We start from the raw sequence: 5,294 nt of genomic DNA on the forward strand, positions 1-5,294 counted from the left end.
ATTAATGTAGCTGTACATTCAAATTGATTGTAATTGCAAATTTCCTGAAAAAGCTTGGTTTCTGCAAGTATTTAATTAAGCTGATATCTTAAATTAAAAATAATTATGTAACTGTACTCCACTACAATAACACATACATGTCTCCCTCTACATACAAAATGGATATTTCACATAATTCATACAATATGTGAATTAATATTGTATAATTAAAGGTCAGCCTTCAACTAGAAAAGGAGGGATAATTAACTTCAGTATTTAGAAACCTGACATATTTCAATTAAGAAAGCAATTTGTCATTAACTTCATAAATCAAGTTATCAAGGAACATGTTAAAAACATTTTTAATAAATAGAGATGGTGAAAGTAAGCATATTCCTTCTTGTGGCATAATTTTACTTGAGTAAATGGTTTATATAGAAAGCCTTCCATTTCTGGGTAATGAGGTCATACCCAGTATGTCTCCATAACTACCAATGTTTATTTCCATCTAAGGGCTTTTTGGACATAGTTGGTACCCTCTGCTGAGCTCTTCTCTCTGGTACACAAAAAAGCCCATGATGCTGCACTTGAAGCCTTCTTTAGGATAAATCAGGAGAGGAGCTAGTCCCAGCCCAAGAACCTGAACGGCTCCACACCACCAGTGTGTTGTGGGAAGATGAAGCACATGCTGGCTTCCCTTTCTCCAGTGAGTCTGATCCTGGTGGCAAAGACATCACAGACATCAGCAATCTGGACACAGCTGCTACATCCCTGAGTGATTGCTGAGGCAGAACTCTGGTGGATTAGCACAATGACACAAAATGACATGTCAAGAATTATTTCCCTCTCGTGGGAGAACAGTGACATTTTTCGTTTCTTGTTAAATCCTAGAGTACTCTTCCTGAGGGACAGTCAAGTACTGTCACTGTAAAGGTTTCTGGAGCTGTAGTCCAAAATATGTTCCCCAGAAACCCAAAGCTGCCTTTGATTTTTCCCAGTTCTGTGGGGCTGTGTGAGCCCATGGAGTTTTGAGGACCCTAGAAGGAAAAAGGAATATGGATGAACTGACTGAAAAATAGTCAAGTTTTGGTCAGACATGTGCTGGACTGCTTTCAACAGACTCATCAAATTCACAACTTCTCTACAGAACATTTAGTTTCCATGAGTGAGCCTTTTCTCTTGGAAGATATCCAAAATGTTTGCTATAACACTGCTCATGCTTATCTTGAAGCAAACTGTAAGATCTGTATTCCACGATGTCTGAGTTAATCCATTCAGAAACACTAATGTCAATGAATATATATCCACTGAACAGCAGGGCTATGATCTGGAATTTGAACTCTCATAATTCAAAGAAAACGTGAAACAGGCTTTTGATTTGATCCACTGTCACTGTAAGAACTGAGAATGAAATACTGCTCCCAGCTCTGATCCAAACCTTTCAAAGTCCAGTGGCTGATCTTAGAATTTGGTATTAACTCTTAGCAAAATTTTGTCAGCAATAAATGTGTTCAGAATTTTTGTGTGTAAGGTTGGGATGTATAGCAATAAGTAGTTATGTTCCCTATGCCTCCTGAATCTCAGCTCTGACCTCAGTCCAGTGTTCCAAGAATGCTACTGATACTACAATCAGAAGAAAAACATTTGTTAGTGTTATCTAAATGATCACTGTTCCATTTGAAAGGAAATAGCTGCAGAAATTTCTGTTTCCTGCAATTTCTTGCCTCAGTTCTTTGAGTGTATTCATAGAAAAGCTTTACTGAAATTGAAGGGCATCCACATATGATGACAGGTTCATGCTTAAGTATCCAGCCACACAGCCAGAGTATTGCTGATGGGTTATTACAGTGAGGGACAAAAGAAAGAGAAACATGAGAAGAGAGTTGGCTTTCCAGCTTGGAAGACCTTCTTCTCCTCCATCATTGGCTCTCTTCAGTGTTTCTCCATGTGCACCATCAAGTTGAAATGGAGCAGCAGAAACATTTCTTTGTCTTGCAGTTTCCTGTCTTCTCTAACTCTGTCACTTAATTCACGAAAGATGAACATTGTTTTGGGATCCTAATCATAAAAGAAGAGCCTAAGGCTCTGAAAGCATGCTGTGTCTCCAGATTTCCCTTCTTATCTTACCTTTCTGAGCATACACATCTCCATTTCCCATCAGGGTTCTTGTTGGGTAAATCCAGCCCTGTTGAGGAAAAGGAAAAGGAAAAGGAAAAGGAAAAGGAAAGGAAAGGGGAAAGGGGAAAGGGGAAAGGGGAAAGGGGAAAGGGGAAAGGAAAAAGGAAAAGGAAAAAAAAAAAAAGAAAAATAAAACAAAACCAAAAAAACATGTACTTTACTTTTCAATAAAACTATTTTCTGGTAAATGTTCTCAACTCGTTTTGTTACAAAATGACCAACTTGAATTAGAAGCTGATGTTTTCTTTGTCTGGGAGGTGCATCTGAAACATAGGTGTCCTGATATGAAATCAAATGGGAATTGTTGCATGTTCAGGGATGATATTTTTTCTGGCATTCTCTGTTGTCCACATATTCACATTAGGCTAATTTTTCCTATTTCTGCATTGCCATATACTTGGCAGGTACAGCAAAATAAACAGTAGCGTAGTTAATCAATCCAATCTTGTTGGAAAGAGACTGAAAGGAGACCTTCGTTGTTGTGGAAACCTAGCATGGACAGAAAACCCCACACCTCTCTTTGCCAACAAGAATTGGTTGGGAATTGAGTGAATTGGGAAATAATAGCTATAAATACATTTATGAATTACTCACTCACTCTCACAAAACATTTTTATTAACATCCAAAATTAAAAAGTCATAGAAGTTAAAACACAAGCTTAAAATAAAGCATATTATTAAATGCATATTCTCTTTGGGAGGTATTAATAAAAGTCTGCTTTTTCACTGTTATAGCTGCTATATGCCAGGGGAGCTTATGCTTTAAACCAAAAAGACAGAGGGCTTTCTGTAAGGCAAGAGGTTTACTTCACCTTTATCCACAGTAAAGATCATGGAGATAAAAGATGGTTGCCTCCTGCAGATGGAAATAATGGATCTGCTTCCTATCTGCCATTCCAAGTTCATGGAATTGAGGACAATAGATCATTTCCCTTACAGCTTTTTCCTTCTGCTCAGTACTGCCAGAAAAGTGTGATAACTCATCGTGACCTATACTTCAGGCAGCTATCAGATCAACCAGACACAGATCAGGTGATTCCAAATACTGAAAGGTAATGCAATGTCTTACAGAATGTATAGCTCTATGTCTGTGGGAAGTAAATATTTGTCTGAGTAGAAGTGATCTTGAAGTAGACTCTAACATGTAACCACAGCTGAGTCTCTCTTTCTCATGAGCCCACATCACCTGGATCCTGCTCAAGGACTTTTGAGAAGTGGGGAATTGTGTAAGTTGGGATTTCTATGTGCTAAACTTCTTCTCTAAGGTCTGCCTAAGAGATAGGAAAGTTCTCAGCATCTGAGACAAGGGCATCCAGTACTTCTATAACATTAAAAAAAACTTCACCCAAAGGAGATGTCATTCCCAGATAGCAATCTGAACCAGGAAAAAGTTTTGTCCCACTGCCCATGTCAGCTGTGTAGTTCCAACCAGACTTCTGTACCTCTGAGCCTCTGCCTCAGACTTGGCTGGGGAAGGGATGTTGCCAAGGGGCAGAACTTCAATTTCCTTCCCTTCTCCCTGATCCAGGTGGTGGGAAAATATGAGGTAACAGGTGAGGCTCTAGGTCTTTTCATCTTATCTCTCTCTTTTCATCTCCTCTCTTTCTCTTCCTCTCTTGGCTAGGTGTTACTGAAAGGGAAGTGAGAGGGAAATGCCCTGGAGCTCAGCCCTGGTCAGAAAAGAGGAGGGAAGTGCTCTGAGTGGGATTTCCATTGCAGAAAGCATGCTGTTGGGAGGGGATGGAGAGGGGGCTACCCCACAAGAGACAGGTAAGGGACAGGTATACAGCCAGGAGGACCCACCTCCCTGTAACCCTCTCCACATACATATTCCTCATGGTTGCTCTGAAAGGAAATTTTGAGTGCTACTCTGGACAACCCAGAGATGGTTCAGTTCAGCCTTGAGAAGGTAGCATTGCTCCAGTTCACCACTTCAGGCAGAAAAGGGTTGCTTTGCCCCTTTAAAATGACAGTCCGGTGTGACCATGATTTAAGCTGCAGGAACCAGTATCTCCTTCTTGCAGAAGTACAACTTGTTAGTAATTAGAACAAATGTATAATTTTAAGGATCCACTCTTATCCCACATCACTGATAGAAGCTGTATCTTTCAGGAATGTCCCATGTATTTGCCATGGGACATGACCAAAGGTTTGTCTGGCTATGGAGAGAGCACCAAATGCATGACAGGCTCATCTGTGTTGATGAGCCTGCTTAGTCCAAGGCCACAAATACTGCACTATCACCTTCACTCTTCCCAAGCACTATGACCAGCAAACCTGGATACAATGCTACAAGAGCCACCTCAGAGATTCCCAGGCCACAGGTCTGCCCATGGTCCCAGAAAAACGCTTTGGCTCATGAGGCTGCACTCATGGGTTTGGAGGGCACTGCTTCCTCCACCAGCTGTTTCCAGGTGCCAGTGACACTGATTTAGTGTCCTTTTGTGCCATTCTCCCACCACTGAGAATCTGACACCATCAATATTTCTTAAATGGCACAATGCAACATATTAAGGGGCAAGAGGAAATTTGAGTGCCCATGTCGCTGTTCAATAAATAACTATCTTACTAATATAAAAGCTTGTCAACATACTACAGATTCCACCAGTGTTTGAATCTGGGCAGAGGAGCAGGAGGGCATGTTGGATTGAAAATACAAACCTTTAGACATAAAGAGTGGGAGGATGCGGGACTATATCTCTGTGACATCTTGGTCAGTCTTGGCAAGAAACTTTTCCCATTTCTGTACTTTTACTGTACTTGAAATCCAGTGAGAACCTAATTAAAATTAATGGAGAAATAAAATGTTGGGGGAAAGCAGAGCAATGTAAAAATAGAAATGCTAACACAAGGAAATATTAGGTCTCCATGAACTCTCTTAAAACACATTTTTTTCAAATTAACATATCAAAATACTCTAAGGCTTTCAGAAGTCTTCAGAGTGTAATATATTTAAAAGACTATGACAATTTTATAAAATAATGAATTTTATTTGACTTTTACCTCTCTGCAGAACTGGAATCAGTAGCCAATGCATAATCAGCTTTCCCATTCATCTCTTTATCCCAACAGTCTCTGAAACAGGAAACCTTCTGGCCAACGTTCAGAGGACGTGATGATGGAGCAGAGGTCCTGAG

At 40.1% G+C, this 5,294-nt stretch overlaps 1 long non-coding RNA gene across 1 annotated transcript; it reads right to left on the reverse strand.

Annotated features, from left to right (window-relative positions):
* Positions 1-335: 335 nt before the first annotated feature.
* LOC310907363 lies at positions 336-4,920 on the reverse strand. Its single transcript, XR_014589612.1, has 3 exons — positions 4,819-4,920; positions 2,107-2,164; positions 336-1,016 (listed from the first exon to the last, which is right to left on the reverse strand). It is a non-coding gene; the product is annotated as an uncharacterized lncRNA (long non-coding RNA).
* Positions 4,921-5,294: the final 374 nt, after the last annotated feature.

Source organism: Zosterops lateralis (assembly GCF_965231275.1).
Source record: "Zosterops lateralis genome assembly, chromosome: 3".
Taxonomy (NCBI): domain Eukaryota; kingdom Metazoa; phylum Chordata; class Aves; order Passeriformes; family Zosteropidae; genus Zosterops; species Zosterops lateralis.